The 20629-nt window shown below is 34.2% G+C and overlaps 2 long non-coding RNA genes and 1 other non-coding gene across 3 annotated transcripts; 1 reads left to right on the top strand and 2 right to left on the bottom strand.

Annotated features, from left to right (window-relative positions):
* Positions 1-9438: 9438 nt before the first annotated feature.
* On the bottom strand, positions 9439-10217 carry LOC148771661 (uncharacterized). The gene is made up of 2 exons (XR_016030502.1): positions 10164-10217; positions 9439-10037 (listed from the first exon to the last, which is right to left on the bottom strand). It is a non-coding gene; the product is annotated as an uncharacterized LOC148771661 (long non-coding RNA).
* Positions 10218-10428: 211 nt separating this feature from the next.
* On the bottom strand, positions 10429-11213 carry LOC148771660 (uncharacterized). Its single transcript, XR_016030501.1, has 3 exons — positions 11085-11213; positions 10705-10750; positions 10429-10589 (listed from the first exon to the last, which is right to left on the bottom strand). It is a non-coding gene; the product is annotated as an uncharacterized LOC148771660 (long non-coding RNA).
* A 4736-nt stretch (positions 11214-15949) lies between these two features.
* Positions 15950-16023, top strand: TRNAN-GUU (transfer RNA asparagine (anticodon GUU)). Its single transcript has one exon. It is a non-coding gene; the product is annotated as a tRNA-Asn (tRNA).
* Positions 16024-20629: the final 4606 nt, after the last annotated feature.

The raw sequence follows: 20629 nt of genomic DNA, 5'->3' as shown, positions 1-20629 counted from the left end.
AACCTGTTCAATCCTGAGTACTTTGAGGCCATAACAATTATTGCATCGGCTAATGAAAGTGTCGGTTTTGTGAATGATCATTTTTTGTCGCTCATAACTGGAGAAGAGAAGGTTTATTTGAATTCCGATAGTGTGTACAATGAGGAGTTAATATCATAGATTCGAGTTCCTCAACACCATATCGTGCTCCAGAATTCCACATAGGTTGCATTGAAAAGATGTATTCCCGTTATGCTCATCAAAAATATTGATCAGGCTAGAGGATCGTGCAGTGGACCTAGGCTTCAGGTTATTAATATGGGAAAACACGTTCTCAAATGCAAGACACTACCCGATAAACATGTTGACCATATAATGTACGTTCATTGCTCAAATGATATTGGTACCGTCCAACTCTACATCGCCTATTAAATTTTAGCAACGTCAGTCTTCGGAGATGGTTTCCCTTGCAATAACAATCAATAAAAGTTAAAGACAAACTCTTTCCCATGTAGTATTGCACTTGCTTGGACATGTTTTCAGTCATGGACAACTCTATGTCGCACTCTCGAGAGTTAATAGTTGAAGTGGCATAAGGATTTTGATCACGTCGGAATCTGGCGGTACAACCAACTACAAATAATGTGGTACAAGGATGTTTTTCGGCATATATGAAGGTAACTATATAAAATCTTATACAATTTTACATAATGACCTTTATTTTGTATAACTTATATGCTTTGGCATTCCTCATTTGTAGGTTAATTTGCATTGTACTAGGAACTTGCTACGGGCTCCACTCAATATTTTTATCAAGGTAATTTATTGTAGAATGATTTTATGTCATTAAATATTTATATTTGTATTATTTTGGTAACGTTTTACTTATTTTGTATAATAATTGTACAAAATAGCAGGTCAATTGCATTGTATTGGATTCGTTACATGCGTTTAGGGATATTGTAGCTGAGACACGCTCAAATAAGCTTCAACGAATCAGTGAGCTCCATCCTCTTTACTTGCCTCTACAGTATCCTCTTTTATTTCCTTACATGGAAGATGATTATCGAGACGATATCTGTTTGAGAGAATCTTCGCTTGCTGATAATAGAAAATGGAGGAAGGTCAGCATGTGAGAGTTCTTTGCATATCTAATCCAGAAACGGCGTTGATAACATTTGTTACTTTTGCATTTCAAGAAGTTATTTCACCAGTTCTGTGTTGATGTATTTTCGATGGTAGAGTCACAGAGATTGAATTTCATAAGGTTCAATCAAGATCAACTTAGGGTTGACATGTACAAGGGTATCGAAGAAAATATTTTTAAAGGAGACATTGAGGGTAAATCAATTGGACAACGCATTATAATTCCAGGGTCGTTCACCGCAGGTCCAAGGTATATGTTTAACAACTTCGTTGATGCTCTTAAAAAATGTAACTGGATTGGATCTCCAACCCTCTTCATTGCCATCACATGCAATCCTCAATGGCCAGAAATACAAAGGGTGTTGAAAGATACAAATCTCAGGCCGGAGGATCGGCCAGACATTCTTTGTCGTGTGTTCAAGATGAAGATCGATAGTATGATGACAGAAATCAAGAAAGGTTGTATATTCAGACGTATTACAGCATGTAAGTATTTAATTAGATCTCAGTTTATAATTATACATTTACTTCATTCATATAAATTAAAGAATTAGCTCATGTGTGAGTTATTTAACTACTTATTGCTTCCTTAACTAAATTAATGCATATTTTTTTAATACCATATGTTTATATTTTCTATGCAGATGTATGCTTAATTGAATTTCAGAAACGAGGTCTACCGCATGCACATATTTTATTGTAGTTTCATAATGACGATAAGCCCAATAACCCAGAAGAAATTGATAGGATCATATGTGCTGAAAATCCTGACGAAGTAAACGACCGAAAGATGTACCAGTTGGTGGAGAAGTATATGATACATGGACCGTGCGGTCAGGCGAATTTGAAATCTCCCTATATGAAGGATCGAGTTTGCACGAAGCGATTTCCAAAGCCATTTGTGCAGCGCACTGAATCAGATGCAGATGGTTTTACTGTGTACAGGAGAATGGAAGATGGCAGAACAGATACGAAGAAGAAGACTACTCTTGACAATGGGTTTGTAGTCCCGTACAATCGTATATTGTTGAGTAAATACCGATCTCACATTAATATCGAGTTATGCAACCAGAACAAGTCAATCAAATACATGTTCAAATACGTAAACAAGGGGCATGGCCGAGTTACAGCGGCATTTTATGAAACACGCAATACAGATGGCGGTGCTGAGATTTGTGATGAGATAAAGATGTACTACGACTGCAGATATCTTTCGGCATGTGAGGCAATGTGGAGGTTTGCGAACTTGGGTTAAAAGAGGATTCTCGAACTTGGGCGCCAAGGAAAAAAGGATTTTCTATTGGTAGGCTTGCGAATGTTCCCCCTGGAAAGGGGAAAGACTAATACTTTAGATTGCTACTTAACATTCAGAGGGGATATACGTGCTACGAGGACATCAGAAAAGTTTTTGACACCGTCTACCCTACGTTCAGGGATGCATGTTATGTGTTGGGTTTATTAGATAACGACAAAGAATATATATATATTCATTAATAGAAGTGAATACTTGGGCACCGAGGAATTATATAAGAAGGTTATTTGTAGTTATGCTTCTTTCCAATAGCTTAAGTCGGCCCGAACATGTTTGACAAAGTTGTTGGTTGGATTTGGCTGAGGGTATTGCTTAAAACAACAAAGTCTTCATACTAATCCAGGTATGGCAATTTGTATAACACATTATTCAATTAGATTTTAAATATTACTCATCATTTTAATATTGTCATTTTGAACTAAATGCACATAATTTATCCTTTTTTTTTTTTGAAAATTTACATATATCGGATGAAAGCTTGAAGAACTATACTCTCACCGAAATAGAAAAAATATTGCAAAGCAATGGTAAAAGCTTGCGAAATTACGCGCCCATGCCAGTTCCAATCGAATTCTCAGCGGATGACACAGTAAACATATTGGTGTTAGATGAACTGGATTACGACCGCTTTGAAATGGGTCTGAAACTTCAACGGTGTCTTGCTTGAATTACAGACGTGCAAACAAAGGTTTATGATGTAGTCATGGATGTTGTATCCAATGACCGTGTTGGAATGTTCTTTCTATATGGCCATGGTGAAACGGGAAAGACGTTTCTATGGGTAAACTCTTTTGGCTGCAGTTCGTTCCAAGGGAGAGATTGTAATTAACGTTGCATCGAGTGGTATAGCATCGTTATTGCTCCCCAGTGGAAGAACAACTCATTCTCGATTCAAACTACCCATAAATGTACACGAGAGTTCCACCTGTAGCATATCGCAACAAAGTCCACATGCGGAGTGGTTCATAAGGGCAAAGATTATTATATGGGACGAGGCTCCTATGATGCATAGATACTGTTTTGAAGCGCTTGACAAGACAATGAAGTCAATATTACAGGTTGACAAACTCTTTGGTGGAAAGGTGGTTGTTCTTAGAGGAGATTTTAGGCAGATTTTACCAGTTGTGCTCAAAGCATCAAGGCAGGACATAGTACATGCTACGATAAACTCCTCTTCGCTGTGGAATTTCTGTCGTGTCATGAAGTTGACTAAGAACATGAGATTGCAGTCATGCTCTTCTCCATCTAACATTGATGAGGTAAAAGAATTTGGAGACTGGATACTGAAGGTTGGTAGTGAGGATGTTGGGGAACAAAATCATGGTGAAGCTTCGATAGTGATTCCCGATGACATGTTGATTGGTGATTCAGAAGATCCATTCAGAGACCTACTGGAATTCGTTTACCCGGATTGTTGAGTAACATATATGATCCATATTATTTTCAAGGGAGAGCAATTCTTGCACCAACTAATGAATGCGTCGAGTTTGTGAACGATCACTTAATGTCTCTCCTTCCAGGAGAGGAGAAGGTGTACCTGAGCTCAGATAGTATGTTTAGGGACGAGCAAACAATGGATGATAATGCATAAATTTATTCGACTGAATTCCTCAACACAATAAGATGCTCCGAACTTCGTTCTCATGCGTTGAAGTTCAAAATTTGTGCACCCGTTATGCTAATAAGAAACATCGATCAAGCTAAAAGATTGTGTAACGGGACCAAACTTCAAATTATTAGAACTAGCATTCACGTTCTGAGTTGCAAAACTCTTTCCGGAAAAAATATCGGTGACATGGTGTTCATTCCTCGGATGACTTTAATACCATCTACCGGACTGCCAATTAAATTTCAGAGAAGACAGTTTTCGTTGATTGTTTCTTTTGCAATGACGATCAATAAAAGCCAAGGTCAAACTCTTTCGCATGTTGGTTTGTATCTTCCTAAGCATGTCTTCAGTCATGATCAACTATATGTTGCACTGTCCAGAGTTACGAGCAGAGGTGGCATTAAGATATTCATCAAGTTGGATTCGAGTGAACTCACCAATGTTACTAGAAATGTCGAGTACAAGGAAGTATTTCATCGAATTTGAAGGTAGAGAATATTTTCATATTTACCAATTATTATCGAATTTGAAGGTAGAGAATATTTTCATATTTACCAATTATTCATGTAACATGTCTTTTTTTTAACAACTTATTCTTTGGCAGGTGTTTCTTCTCTATATAATTTCCCCCGTGCGATGTTATTTTCAATCATGTCCCTAGGATGCTCAGTGCAAATTTTATTATCTTTAAGATTTATTTTTGACGATATACTAATATTTTAATATTATTCTTATGATGTAACTATGAAGAACATGATGCTTCAATATTGCTGGTCGCTTTTTGTATTTAAATTCAATGAGCGTAATAATTTATATTTGCGTAAATTTATTTTTCAGACATGTATTTCCTGTTGAAAATATGTCACCCCGTGCATCGCACGGGTGAATACTAGTATACATAATATAAACACAAGCAAATAAAAATAGGAAAGAATAAAAATTAATAAAAAAATTAAAAAAAAATTACACAGAATGAATTCGACAGTTTGCTGTCGAATTATCAAACATTCAATTCAAACATTTCAAAACAATCGACAACTATATGTCGATTTTGGATGAATTTTCGACATCAATCTGTCGAAAATTTTGAAAAAATCGACATATACAGGTCGAATATTGTGAACGAAGAACCGACCCACGAATCTCAAATCAATGCTCAAATCGACTGAAATCAGATGCACCCATTACTAATTAACGATCATTCCTACCTAAAACAACCAAATCCTAATTACCCATATCAAACAATCAAATCCTAAATAAATATTAACGAAAAAAAAATCGAAAACAAATATTACTTGTATTCGAAGACGGCGGCGGCTTGATAACAATGGATTCAGCGGCGACGGCGTTCGGCGACGTTCGGCGACGTTCGGCGGTGTTCGGCGGTGTTTGGCGGCGGCGTCCAGCGGCGGCGAGGGTTGGAGCGGCGGTGACGTCCGGCGGCGAGGGAGGGTTGGAGCGGTGGAATGAAATGTTTTTTTTTTTTTGGTTTTCAAATAGGTAATTTCAAAAAAAAAAAATTGACATAATTGATATTTTGTATGAAATGGTGTTTTTGTACTTTTCTTTTTATTTTGGTATTAAAGTAAGAAAAAAACTTATAAATATGTACTCAATTGTGGTTTTCAACTTGGTAGTATTCAAGTAAGCAAAAGTTGGGATTTGAAATAGTTGTCCCCTTTCTCCAGTCGTAAAAAAAAAATTAGCAAATACTCCCTGAATTGTTTTTTATGCAACATGCACAGTCGACCCATTTACCTTTTTCCCGTTGACCGATTGGCAAAGACTAAAATACCGCGGGGAGGTTTCTGCAAAAATAAAAGTCGCAACCCTTTAACATGTATGTTTTAAAATTAAGGGGCCAAATTGAATTTTCGAAAACTTGCAGAAACTAAAACAGGTTAAACTGCTATTTTCCAAAATTTAATTAAAGAAACAAAAAAAAAATCATCATAGTCTTCACGGGATAATTACTCTTTTGGTCCCTCATGTTTGGCCCGATTTCACTCTTGGTCCCCCTTGTTTCAAAGTGAACAAAGTTCACCTCCAAGTTTCAATTTTGAACACTTTTGGTCCCCGCCGTTACAAGTACATTAGCAAGTAACGGAAAACACTATTTTGGGGCGAAAATTAAATTGTTAAATTTTTTCGGGGCTGAAAAATAATTAGAAATTTAAAATAGACTACTTATAATTAAACTTTTAATAATATTAAGTATAATGAAATTTATTTAGTTAATTTTTTTTATTATTATTAAAAAATAATCATAAGTAGTATAATGAAACTAATATTAAGTATAATGCACAATAATTTATTTAGTTAATTTCTTTTTTATTATTTAAAATTAATCATAAGTAGTATAATTATAATAATATTAAGTATAATCATACATGACATGTTCAGCTAATTCCTTTTTTTTTTTATTATTTTTTTATTATAAGTAGTATAATTAAATATACTATTAAGTATAATTAAAATTAACTTGTTTAGTTAATTTATTTTTTATTATTAAAAAAATAGTTATAAGTAGTACAATTATAATAATATTAAGTATAATTAAAAATAATTTGTTTATTTAAGTTATTTTTTTGTTATTAATTTTTTTATCATAATTAGTATAATTAAAAATAATATTAAGTATGATCAAAATAATTTGTTTAATTAGTTAATTTTTTTTTATTATTAAAAAATTAATTATAAGTAGTATAATTAAAAGTAATATAATTATAATAATATTAATTATATTAAAAAATAATTTGTTTCGTGGATTTCTTTTTTTATTATTATTAAAAATTATAAATAGTCTATTTTAAATTTATAATTATTTTTAGCCCCAAAAGATTTTAAAATTTTAATTTTCACCCTAAAATAGTGTTTTCCGTTACTTGCTAACGGATATGTAACGACGGGGACCAAAAGTGTTTAAAATTGAAACTTGGAGGTGAGCTTTGTTCACTTTGGAACAAGGGGGACCAAAGGTAAAATCGGGCCAAACATTAGGGACCAAAAGTGTAATTATCCCACTAGGGTTACGGTTGGACCAGTTCAACCGAGGTCCAACAGAGTTTTATAAGATTTTCTATTTTTAATTATTTGTGAATAATTATAGTATATATTATGTTTTAAAAATGTACTTTAATGAATATATTCATCATTAAATTCTATTCAAGAGATAAATTAATTTATTAAACATCTACTGTAAATAATTTACTTATATTTATATTAATATATTTCAATATTTTTTCTTTGAATATACTTTTAGATTTTCTTTTTTATATTTCTTTATTTCATTAGTCCCTCTCTCTCCACTAATATAATAAAATACAAAAAGACTCCTCAAATACTCGCCCACCTACTTACCCCCAAATGCCAAACCCTTGTTTTTTCTCCATTTCCTCCGCCGTCATATGCGTCTTCTTCTCTTCCTCAACATCACCACCCATCAAGCCACCATTGTCGATTCCAGCTCAAGATCTGAGGACACAGTCCGAGTACTAGCCCACCCCAACCCTTCTGCCACATCAGCGGCAATTTTGACCGAGTGTTCTTTTATTCTCGTTTTTTTTTCTTCTTTCTCCATTATCTTAATCTGATCTACAATTAATTTCTCAAAAAAAAGAATTTTTATCCAGTTTTCGGGTTTACGGTTGGACCGCCCAAAAAGACGAGTTTTACCCATTAAACTGGGTTTTTGCTATTTTCGGGTTTATAGTGCCTACCGGACCGGACAAGGTAGCGGTTCGCGGTTGAACCGGTCGAACCGGCCGGTCTGGTCCGGGTTTCAAAACATTGGTCTTCACATACCAAAATTTCATCAGTCCTCTTCACCGTGAACCAGCCTCCTCCAACACCACCAACCGCCCAACTCCTCTCTGCCGCCAACTTTGCTCAACAGCCTACCACACAGCCATCGTCAAACCCATCTCAGCTTCCATCTTTGCAAAATAAATTATGATAGGGTAGAACGCACAGTTGTGATTTTTACAAGGGTACTAATTGCAACAACCTCTTATTCATTGTTATGATAGACTATATTTTGGCTCGCGTCAAAGTTTTTCTTAATAAATGCATGCAATCCTTATACTTACTAAGATTTCCTATTCTTTTGAAATATATATATAAAATGGACCATAGTCAGAGGTAAACAACATAAAATCACCCCGTGTTATGATAAACATGCACCAAATTCTCATGTGTTCTTTTGTATTGCGTAAAACCCTCTTGTATTTCATTTTTCCTTGCATGAAATCCCCGTTTCCGTTAATAATTAACACCGTTAATTATAGAGGGGATTTTATGCAAGTTTTGTGTAACTTAGAGGGATTTGGTGCATGGTTTTGCAACACAAGGGGGTCTATGCACAAAAAAAAAAAAGCTATTCATTAAAAATTCACATTATTTTCTTTAACTAAGTCGAATGCATCTATTAATTTAAAAAATCAAAATTATAAATTCATAAATTATATCATATAATTTTTTTTTTCTTTTTTCCTAAAAAACATTGACATCACCTATTACATTTCTATTTTTCATATTGTAACTGAATAAACGTGTTCCACTTAATTTAAGAAAATAATACGAAATTTAAACGAATAAATTAAATTTGCATAAAAACCACTTATATTGTTGAAAATATGCACTAAATCCCCGCCTGTTATGAAAATTGCATAAAATCTCCTCTATAGTTAAATGCATTAACTTATAACGGAAAATGGTATTTCGTGTAAAGTAAAATGAAACACAAGGGGATTTTACGCAAGAAAAAAAGCACAGAGGAGTTTGGTGTAGGTTTTCCTTAACGCATGGGGGTTTTATTATTTACCCTCGTAGTCATTAATACTTGACTTGATCACATTTTGAGCCATTCTATCAACAATTTGACAAGTATTTTAGGCACAATACTATCAACTTTCCATACATAAAAATCGTACTTAATCTAAAAATCTATATATAAAAGAAAAAACGTTGGGCAACCGTGAAGAATCCTACCCTAATGGTACTTCGGTAGTTTTTTTTTTTTTTTTTTCTCTAATTTGGATTATAAATCTTAATATGTAAGATTTTAAAACAATATTGTTATATAAAATATGAATAATATTACATTATTAAATCTTACTATTTTAGTGTACTACATTTTCTTATTATGTATTAATGTGTTTATTTTTTTCTCTTTTAAAATAAGATCCCGTGCATCGCACGGGGAAAAAATGCTAGTTACTTATAAAATTTCGTTCAGCAGTGTGTATCAAATGTTTCGCATATCCTAACAGAAATTTCTTCATTCATGAAATTACTTAATTGTTAGGAAATCTTGGGGAAGAACTTATAATTAAAATATTATGTAACTATGTCATAGTTGCATGATAATTTTTATTCTTTTTGAATTTTAAGATTTATCGGGTTTCCTAATAACATTCCGTCAATATTAAAGATCATTACATCTTTTGGCAAGATACATTCTTAAGAATAAGACAAGTCCAAGATTATTACAAACATATGAACCTGAAAAACTAGTTTCGTACATAGTAAAATACAATCTACAAACTTTGACGCAAGTACACTTGTTCATATATAATTTCAACAAACGAAAAGTGAACTGTTTCTATAAGGGATAGAAAGGGGAAATAACGGAGTTGACGATAAAGAGGAGTTAAATTCATATGAATTAATTTGTCTTGTCGCTACATTTTGTTTTCCTATCAGCGTCTTCTCTTTCTCCTAAGACCGAATTTGAGGTGTTAGGAACATTCTAAAATATCATAATGTTTCTGGCACCTCAAATTCAGTCGGAATAAAGCTAATTTATATTCATATGAATGTAGCTCCTCTTTTATATAAACTAGGTCGATTTCCCTGATTACATATCCTCGTATGAGAATGTTTTTCTCAATTGGACGAATAGATTTTCCTCCACGAGCAATCCAAATACACCAATCTAGAAAATCTAGCTCAATGTCATATCTTCTAATATGATTAATCAGCTATCTTGGCCTTAAAAAAGAAAAAAATAAATCATTTTTAGTTAAAAAAAAATAATAATTCAGAATATTAATTACTTGGTTAATCCATGCATGTATTCAAAAGTGTATCATAAAAGAATAGGAAAAACAATAATACCTCATTTAAATCCTCGAGATATACCCCATGTGTTCCACATTAAGAACCATCATCGTCAAAACCCTACACAACTTAAGAATAAAATAAAATTAACACAAGGCAACCATGGAGAAATTAAACATTAGTCAAATCACAATAACTTCGTAACATTACCGATCTGAACATCAGCTTCTCTAGCATTGGTGCACAGCTTCTCTAGCATTGGTGCACAGCCAAGCAGGCGAGCAAGTAGTCCCCAAATCAATTAAGATGTGCCACAACTAACCTCCAAATCTTGTGCCCGCACCTTTTAAAAATTTCCGCCTTGCAATTGATAAGTAAATGGAAGGTGGCTTTAAGGAAGATAATAGCACACTGGATAATTCTATAATTATCAACCTTTTCCAACACTCCAACACTATCAACTGCACTACTAATTAAAGAGATCTTAAATTTTGTTAACAATAAAACTGATTTTTTTTTCTCGATAAGAAATATATTGAAAAAATATAATGAAACTATCGATGCGATAAAAGTTAAAGTCAGAGAATTATTGGTTTACCCTAATGTCGCTGACAAGAATATTGTTCGATATGCTTCTCCTCCATCTGTATGTCAAAAAAGCAAATAAAAAGAAAGTATAAATCAGGTTTTTAAACATCCATCTGTGTAATAATCAAACATGATCAAATCGGGGTTTAAAACAAAAAACAAAGATCTGTCAATAAACAATGTAATTAACGTGTAAAGTTACAAATCAATCAATAAATTGTCTGAATAAATCTGCCCGGAAAAGAAACACACCACAAATCAAATATCCGGAACAAAAAACATGTCCATAATCAAATCGGATAGCCAAAACCAGAAAAAAAAAATCAATCCATTTTTTTTTTTTTTTTTGCATGCAAACAGCAAATCAAGAAGATGGAATTGAAGGCATACCTCGGCGGCGGAGGTTCAGGCGGCGGCCTTAGGCGATGGAGATCTTCCAGCGAAGGTATCGGTGGCATTTTTTTCTGTCGGGTTTTCAGACACAAGCACGGCGCAGCTTCAGACAGAAAATTTCAGTCCGTTTTATAGTGTCGGAAAAAGAAAGTGCAGGTATTTAGGGCACCGCCCTAATTAGCCCACTGGGCTTTAGATTTGTTGTGTCAGTCTTCTAAAAATTATTATTAAAATAAGAGATGCAAAAAACATAATAGTATTTTATTTTTGTATGCTGAATTTGATATTCCGATTTAGTAGTATTTTATTTTTGATAGTTTTTGATAATTGATCGATAAACTTATAACCCGTTGAGGTATTGAAAGTTTTTTTTCCCCTCCAAATGTAAACGAAAATGCTATTTCGGGAGAGGGTGGTTATACGATATCTATCAACTAAATTCACGGAGCGGTCACCGTCGTACATGTCGATTAATTGCTTCACTAAAATTTCATTTACGGTATATACATGGGCTACGAGAAAATCTGAATCGCAAACTCGGAGGGAGAATCAACATCTTTATTAATTAGGGGTTCGTTTATCGTTTATTACATTCTTTATGTTACTATATATGGATTTCGGCTTGCGACAAGGCTTTTTAATTTATGCTCGAGAATCATAATAATTGCACGCAACAAATTCCAATAGTATACGCCATACATTAATGGGATAATTAGTGAGAACCCCCAAAACATTTGAGTATGTTAAGGTGGATCCAACCCCTTTTTTAATATTAGTGAGAACACCCCCCCCCCCCCCCCCCCCCTTATTCAATAAAATCACTTTTTAATTAAAATAAGACTTCACATGACTGATCTACCCCCGAATAATTCTGAATAATTAAATATGTAATCACGCACAATCCACCACTTCCATAATCGTATATCTCTCTTTCTTTCTCCTCTCGCTCGCTCGTTTTCTCTCTTCTCTGTAGGTCATTCAATCTCATGTGGAAGAACGATGAAAAATCTGACGGCAACAATTACAAACAAATCATCCGCTAGGTTAGGTCATCGACGTGGAAGTCTAAAACGACTCTTGTGCCGCTACTTTGTTAGGATTTGCGGCGGCGGCGCGGTTACTAAAGATTGGCGGTAGGAGCTGCTTCAACAGGCTTCCCAAGAGTTTTAGATGCATTTGTTAGTTTCTTTTGCTTGGCGACACTAGGATTCTCTGGAATTTGAATATTTTAAAGCTATTTGTTAGATTTCTATTTTTTATTTTGTGGGTTTATTTCGCATGGCGGTGTTAGGGTTTCGCTGGAATTGAGTAATTTTTGTAGTCGTTTATTGTTAGACTTTTTATAGTTGTTTTTGTTATCGTGAGAGTAATAAGTTGTTTTTGCTGGAATTGAAGTGACATTATTTGTTTTTGTTTTAGCTTGAATTGTATTTCATTTTATAGTCGCTTTTGTTATCATGTGACCTATATAGTTGTTTTCCTTGACATAAATAGTCATTTTGTATGCATGACATAAATGCACTACAAGAAATTTCGCATTTGGCTACAACGAATTTCGTTGTGGAAAGTATATAATTTCGTTGCTAATTCCATTCGCAACAAAAATAAGTCGTTGCTAGCTTCGTTGTCTTTTATTTGTTACGGAAAGTTCGGGGCAACGAATTAAAAGTTGTTGCCAATACATTTAGTTTGCGCAACGAATCCATGTCGTTGGCAAATATTTTTCGTTGCCTATACATTTAGAATGCACAATGAATATATTTTGTTGGCAATTATATATCGTTGCCAATGTATTATGTATACACAACAAATTTATTTTCGTCGCCAATAGTATACAAAAATCCCCCTGCTGTTATATTTTTTCCAAAATTCGACGTAAATACCCATGCTAAGCCTATAAATATAAGGGTTTGTTTGAGCCATTGTCCACTATATTTTTAAAATTTTCGGTTTATTTTACTTGGAATATTTTTATATTTTTCTTCAAAACATTTAATTACTTAGATTTTTTTTTCCTGAATAAAACCTTATATTTTTGTCCTTTTGAATTTCTTTTTTTTTTTACTTAAACGTCTTCCGGTATTTCAAATTCTCAACAATAATAATCTTAGGATATTTGAACTACCGGAAGACATTTAAGAAAAAAAAATGAAGAAACTCAAAATGACAAATATAAAAATTTTATTTAGAAAACTAAAAAAATCCAAGCAATTAGATGATTTTGAGAAAAAAATATAAATATAAAAAAATTTCATGTAAAATTGACTGAAAATGGTAAAAAAATATACAATGGATAATGGCTCAAAAAAAACAATATATATATATATATATATATATATATATATATATATATATATATATATATATATATATATATATATATATATATATATATATATGCTTGAGTAGGGGTATTTTTGTCATAATTTGGCAAAAATGTAATATGAAGGGGGCTTTTGTATTTATGTATAGTACAGGGGGGGTATATGATACAAAGTCCATAGTAAATGGGTGTTTTTGTATTTAACCCTTATTTTTATCTGTTCGAAAATATGTGAATTATATTATTATGTGAATTATATAAAATGATTATACCATTTAAGTTAAATGTAAGAATTTCTATATATGCCTAAGTATATGATTTAATTTTAATGGGTTCTTTGAGGAAACACCCTCATTACTTCTTTTAATGGAGAGATGTCCAAACTATTTCTCTCCATTAGAGAAAAACCCACGCCCATTTTGAGTCATTATGTTTTCCATCTTTACCCCCGCCCGCCACATCATTACTGGGTCACGCGCTTAGCGATTTTTTGTTTTTGTTTTTTTTTGCCTGTTGGTTTTCTTCCATTTTTTTTCCCTTCTTTTTTGTATCAGTTTTCTTAATCGACTCTGAAGCATAGTCGATTAGCCTTAATCGACTATGCTTCATAGCCGATTATTAAGGAAATTCTTTAAAAAAAAAAATTGTTTTTTAATTTTTTTTTCTATATCAGTGTATTAATCAACTACGATGAAGCATAGTCTATTAAGAGTCTGCTACTAAAAATAACAAATTAAAACTGCAAAAAAAAAAAATGCAAAATCAACTATATTTTACAATAACAAAAAATATAAGAACATTATAATTGATTTATACAATTGGAATCAATAAACAAAAAATCCAAAAAAAAAATAAAAAAAATTGGAGTCAATCAACCTTAATCGACTACCAGAGCATAGTCGATTAAGAATCTCCTAATAAAAATAACAAATCAAAAATGCAAAAAATGCAAAATCAACTACATTTTACAAAACACAAAAAATATACTAACATTATAATTGATTTATATAATTGGAATCGATAAAAAAAAACCAAAAAAAAAATAATAATAAACTGGAGTTGATCAACCTTAATCGACTACCAGAGCATAGTCGATTAGCTTAATCGACTATTGTACATGTGCATAGTCGATTAAGATTCCAGCATGTGCGAATTTCTCTACATTCGCCATCATCCTCCCGATCTACCAAAAAAACACTAAATCTTCTTCCCCATCGTCACCACACCGCCGCCACACACACTATTCATGTTGTTGTAGAAAATGCTACTGTAGAAGATGACGAATGGCCCAAAACAGAAATAAGACTCCAACAGATTAATGATGGATATCAAGTAGTATGCGTGTTGTTTGGGAAACGTGATTTCTTCGACAGATAAAATTATAATAAAACAAACAGTAATTAATTAGTCCATCAATTTCTACTCCACAAATTTTTTTGCTGCAGAGAATTCAAAATCAAATTTTAATGGAGATGAAGAATTTTAAATAAAAACAAATCAATCAGTTTAAGAAAACAATCTGCGTCGGCAACAACTTGTTTGACGGGGTCTTCATATCGTCGAGCCGAATTAACCTCGTCGTCGCTAGCCTTCGCGGCCAGAGCTCCACCCCAGCCACCCCATCATCACCACACCACACCCACTGCGTCCTCGACGACGATTGACAGTCATCATCTTCAGCGTCGTCGATGGAAACCACCGCTGCCAAGAACAGATCTGTCACCACCCTTCATGCGACGGCGGGGGGCGGTGACAAACGTTCTTCCACCACCACCACCATCGGTCGCCGTCAAACATTCTTCCAGAGTCGTTGTCCGATATCCTTCTCCGACGACGCCTTGCTTTTCCTGCGAATTTCAGTCAAGAAGAAAATATGAGAAAAAAAAAGAAGAAAGAACGGCAAATGAAATGGGCTAGGATTTTGAAACGTGAAAATGAGATTTAGTATTAATAAGGGTGGTTTGGAAATTATTAACATAGCATTTGGGTAGGATATTAGGTAAGGGGGTTTTCTCTAATTATTTTTTAGAAGGGGTATTTCCTTAACTCATTTTCCTAGATGAGGGGATTTTCTCTAATTTTTATAATTTTGAAACACCCTAATCTAGACTAGTGTATCCATACGTGCCTTATGTATTTTACATATAAGTGCATTTTTTCTAACACATGCATGCATATATTATATATACATATATTCACATACACATACATATATACGCGTACTACATATTTTTTGCTGCCTTCATAGAAGATTGTTTGGCTTATTGCAAGTTCATTGGTGTTATGAGAGTTTTCCTTTGTTAAACGTAGTGGTAATCATTTGGTGCATTCTCTTATCACTAGATTTGGTTTAGTATCCTTCCTCAATAATTGGCAGAATCTGCCTAACAAAATTTTATTCTTCCTAAAAAAAAATTTATTGTTTGCTTGATGTTGAAATTGGAAATATTGGAATATGTTAAATTTCCCATGATTCATGTACTATTAAGTATGTATTAATTTATTTAGTTGTATTGTATTAAAAAAATCTAATGTAATTGCTGGAATAGCTCAGTTGGTTAGAGCGTGTGGCTGTTAACCACAAGGTCGGAGGTTCGACCCCTCCTTCTAGCGAAATATTATTCTATATCTATTTCTTTAAGTAATTTGAATTTAAAAAGAAATTAGAAGCCATTATTTTTGTTAATAACAAAATTAAATTAAAATATGTCAGATATATGTAGTTACCTTTATTATATTTCGAAAGGTCAAAAAGAAATATATTTAAATACTTTATCAATAAAAAATAGCGAATATTATTCTATATCTATTTCTTTATGTAATTTGAATTTAAAAAGAAATTAGAAGCCATTATTTTTGTTAATAACAAAATTAAATTAAAAAATGTCAGATATACGTAGTTACCTCTATTATATTTCGAAAGGTCAAAAAGAAATATATTTAAATACTTTATCAATAAAAAATAGTAGGGGTTGTCTAGGGTCCGAGAGGGTTGTACTTCTCGGACCGTAACCAACCAATAAAAATACGCCATGTAGGATTAGTACATACCCTGTAAAAAAAGTACGAACCCTAGATTACATATAAAATTACATAAAAATCCTTTTCAATTAAACTTTAAAATATAATTAGACAAACAATAATTTAGAATTTAATTACAAATTAAATTTTAAAAATCATATTAAATAAAAGATTTATAATACGACTTATCCTTTCACGAATGGTTTAATTGTTTAACCCTAATCTCCCTAATAATTTTTTTCATCGTCATCGATCGAGAGGGTCCTCTTGAAAGAACAAAATCGATGGTGTTTCTTCCCAACTAATTATATCGATTCCACAATTGATTTTATTGTGCCCAAAACAAAGTCATTGTTCTTTATTATCACTTTCAAACTTTTGCACTTTAGTAATTGATACCACAATTGCGTATTGCCATGTTTTGTATTGCAAACTTTTATGATCATTATGAGAGTTAATTGCATAGACCCCCCTGTGTTATTTCTCGGAAGCAAAAAACCCCCCCGGAAAAAAAAATTAGCATATAACCCCCTATGTTGTGTTTTAGTCAGCCCACCGCCCCTTTGTGTGCACTGGCTCGTTGACTTACGTGAAATGACAGAATTGCCCTTAATAAAAAATAAAGCAAAAAGGACCTCAATACCCAAAATAATAAAATCCAAGACTCACAGCAAAAAAGACCTCAAGTCTGTAATTAATTTAATTAAATTTTATTACACAATTATTTTTAATTTTTTTATGTGTAGTTATTTTTAATTTTATACACATTAATAAGTTTGTAATTATAAAAATAAAATATAAACAGAAATTAAATATATATAGTTGTATTAAAATATTTTATATGTTTTATATTATTCTTTTATTATATTTTAAGTTAAAAAAAAGGAAAAAGAAGAAAAAATAGTCTTCTTCCCCGATGCACCCCACCCACCACCCAACTCAACCCTTCTTCTCCCCACGCCGCTGCCCAACCACCGGCTCACCCTTCCTACACCTGCGTTTTCTTTCCAGATCCACAGCACCGTGATTATTTTTCACGATGTACCATTTCTCCCCAATTTCACTCTTACTATGGCAGCCCTTTTCTTCAATTTGAACAAAGGCGGCGACGGCGGCGATAATGTGCAGGAGAAGAAAAAACCTACCCATACACAACATCTCTTTGTCTCTCTCGCTAGGAAATGGGTGGTATCAGACGGCGGCGGTGACGAGAGAGAGAAAACTGAAGGAGTAGGTGGGTGGCGGTGGTGCGAGACGGGCTAGAAGGCGGCGGTGACGATGGAGAGAAATTTGAGAGAGTAGGTGGGTGGCGGTGGTGCGAGACGGACCAGAGGGCGGCAGTGGTGCGAGACGGACCAGAGGGCGGCGGCGGTGCCGAACTTTTTCCTGGTTGTGAGGTAGCGGCGGAATGGAACGAGGACGAAGAGGGTTCCTTATGTAGCAAAATTGGAAATTTTGAAATTTACAATTTGGTCCTATAAATTATAGTTATTTATAATTTATTCACTTATTTTTTTTTATACAGGGGTATCTATGACATTTCACCCTAAAAATAACATAAAAACTCGCACAGCCCGCGAGTGAGATACACGATTTGCCTTAAGGGGTCTAGATGCATTGACTTTGGTTACACAGGGGGGCATTGGCGAGTTTTTTTTTGACAGGGGGGTATTTGCCAATTAGAGATTACACAGGGGAGCCGAGTGCAAATACCCCTCATTATGAAGATAGATTTCCATGGCAGTCTTCTTAAGGTCTTTATATGAATCCAACTATTAGTATGTCCATTTGACTTTTTTTTTTTTTTTTTTTTTTTATATAATTTTTGGAGAAGATGTAAGAATCTCATGATAGGTTAATTGAGTACTTTGTTTTGGGCTTAAGACGAGGTGTTGTCGGTTTTCAAGTGTGTGGTTCAATATGTATGAAAATGGATGAGGAGAAGTAATATTCATTGATTCATATCAACTGGTGTATTGTGCATAACCAATTTGTGTTTTGCTCATGTGTAATGATTTGAAGCTGCTTGCTTACATTTATTCACATTTGGTCAGAATTCCTTAAATTCTGCAAAACAACATCTCAACTTTTCATAAGAAAATTCAATGTTTTGATGTATAGCGTTATAAGTTCTGAGCACTTCTGTTTTGCTTAATCTTTTGTTTTCCAGGTTGAACACTTCTTAATTATCAAGCTTGGGTCTGAGCATAGAGATACTACTTTTGCTCCAAGAAAGTTTAAAACTTAAGATTTCCATCTTTTAGTGTAATTCCTTATACTATTATTTTCATTTTACTTTAGATAATATATTGTTTCGTCAGTTCGTTGCTATGAATGTTGAATTTAAGTAATGTTATTATAAACATCTGTATATTTACTTTTGAACATCAAGTTTACCTTTTGATCGACATTTTTTATTCCATCTAATTCTTACAAATTGAGTTAAGTCAAGCTAATATCAACTCACATGGCTCAAATCCATATACAACTATACTAGAAAAAAGAGTAACGTTGTTTAGCTCATTAGCACAGGAGGTATGGATCCAAGCAATTATAAATGAGTTACACCTCTCTCTCTCTCTCTCTGGCCCAAGCCTGCATTAAGGAATTTTATATTTAATTTAAGAACTATTTATTAAGAAAAGTATTAATAATAGTGAATATATGGAATCATTTTTATTGTATTAGGTGCTGTAAAATTAGTGTACCAACTTAGCATGATTAATGCATCCAGTTCTACCTGCCTAATTTGCAGATGATATTCAATCAATTGATCAGGGTAAAAGTGCTTTAAGAAAAGTTACAACTAATCAGCGAGTACATCGCTACAACTCCTCATACGATGCTCAAAATTTACATCTCTATCACTCCATCTAATAAATGAAAGTGTTTGTTTCAGATTATTACATTGTCTGCATATTTCGAAAATGAAAGAATAAAATTTTATCATTTGTCGCTGCATTTTCTCATAAAACAGCCTGAATCACTTCCCATAGCTCACATCCACTAGACTTTTGCAACTAATCACATCTGATACGGGCTTGTTTGACAATTAACAAATAAACATAAGCCCATTAGGGTAAGCCCAATACGATAGGCCCATAATGAAGAACCCATGATGTCTTAGCTCGGTACCGTGAGCGAAGTCGTCATGGCGCGAACTCCGGAACTACGTGGGAGTACCTTAACTCGCTAGCCCAATACCAAAACGAGGTAAGGCGAGCCCAGGACAATACAGGCCCAAGATACATGACTTGGGGGAAAAGAGAAACCCTAAAAAAGGAAAGCCTTGGAGGCCAAGCTTTCCTCATCTATAAATAAGAGAATCAACACACACACAAAGGGATGAGATTTTTACACTAATCACTATTATATTGCATATACATTCTTCTATTCCGATCACTGACTTGATCGTCGGAGCTTTCCCGCCGGGAACCCCTCCCGGCGTTGCAGGTTTATTTCACCCGGAGTACGGACGGAGCTGGCTTGAGGAAGACGAAGACCTACGGACAAAATCAAGTGGCGCCGTCTGTGGGAAAGGCCTAAAAATCAGGAGAAAACAGCTTCCGGGAAAAATCAGATCTACCCCCGGAAGTCCAGATCTGAGCTGAGAACGTGGAGAAAGAATGGACGGAGAAGACGCAGTCGCCCGGAATTTGCAGAAGGATTTGGATGCGGTAGCCCGTGGTGCACCGATTGACCCATCGTCCGTTCAGAAAGATAAATCGGGGTGTAGCTTCCTTACACCTGAAAAGGAGGGCCGGATCCCCTTCACTCCAAGCAGCCCCTCTTTCGAGTTCCAGGATGGCGAAGCTGCTTCGAGAAGGCCAGCCACAACCCCCGCTCAGGCTCCCAATGAGCGCACGTATACCCGAGACGAGGTGGAAACCATGATCACCGCGGCCATCAGAAACTACACCCAAAGTTTACCTCACGATAACCGACTCAGGAGGGATCCCAGACATTCCCCGAACGAGGGACGAGCTGATGACGAAGGCGACAGTTATTCGGAAAATCGAAGAGGCGATAGTCATAGAGTCAGGACCGAGGTAGACAGCCTGAGACGCGATATGAATGAATTAAAGGCCTTACGGAACAGGCCAGCGCGAGATCTCGTAGGATCTAGCCCTTTCGCAAAACACCTTGATGATGACCCCATACCAGCTAGCTACCGACCCATTTCGTTCGAGTACAATGG

The sequence above is a fragment of the Erythranthe guttata genome, chromosome 3 (genome assembly GCF_056151865.1).
Source record: "Erythranthe guttata isolate IM_541 chromosome 3, IM_541, whole genome shotgun sequence".
NCBI lineage: Eukaryota > Viridiplantae > Streptophyta > Magnoliopsida > Lamiales > Phrymaceae > Erythranthe > Erythranthe guttata.
This window is presented reverse-complemented; position numbering and strand designations above follow the sequence as displayed.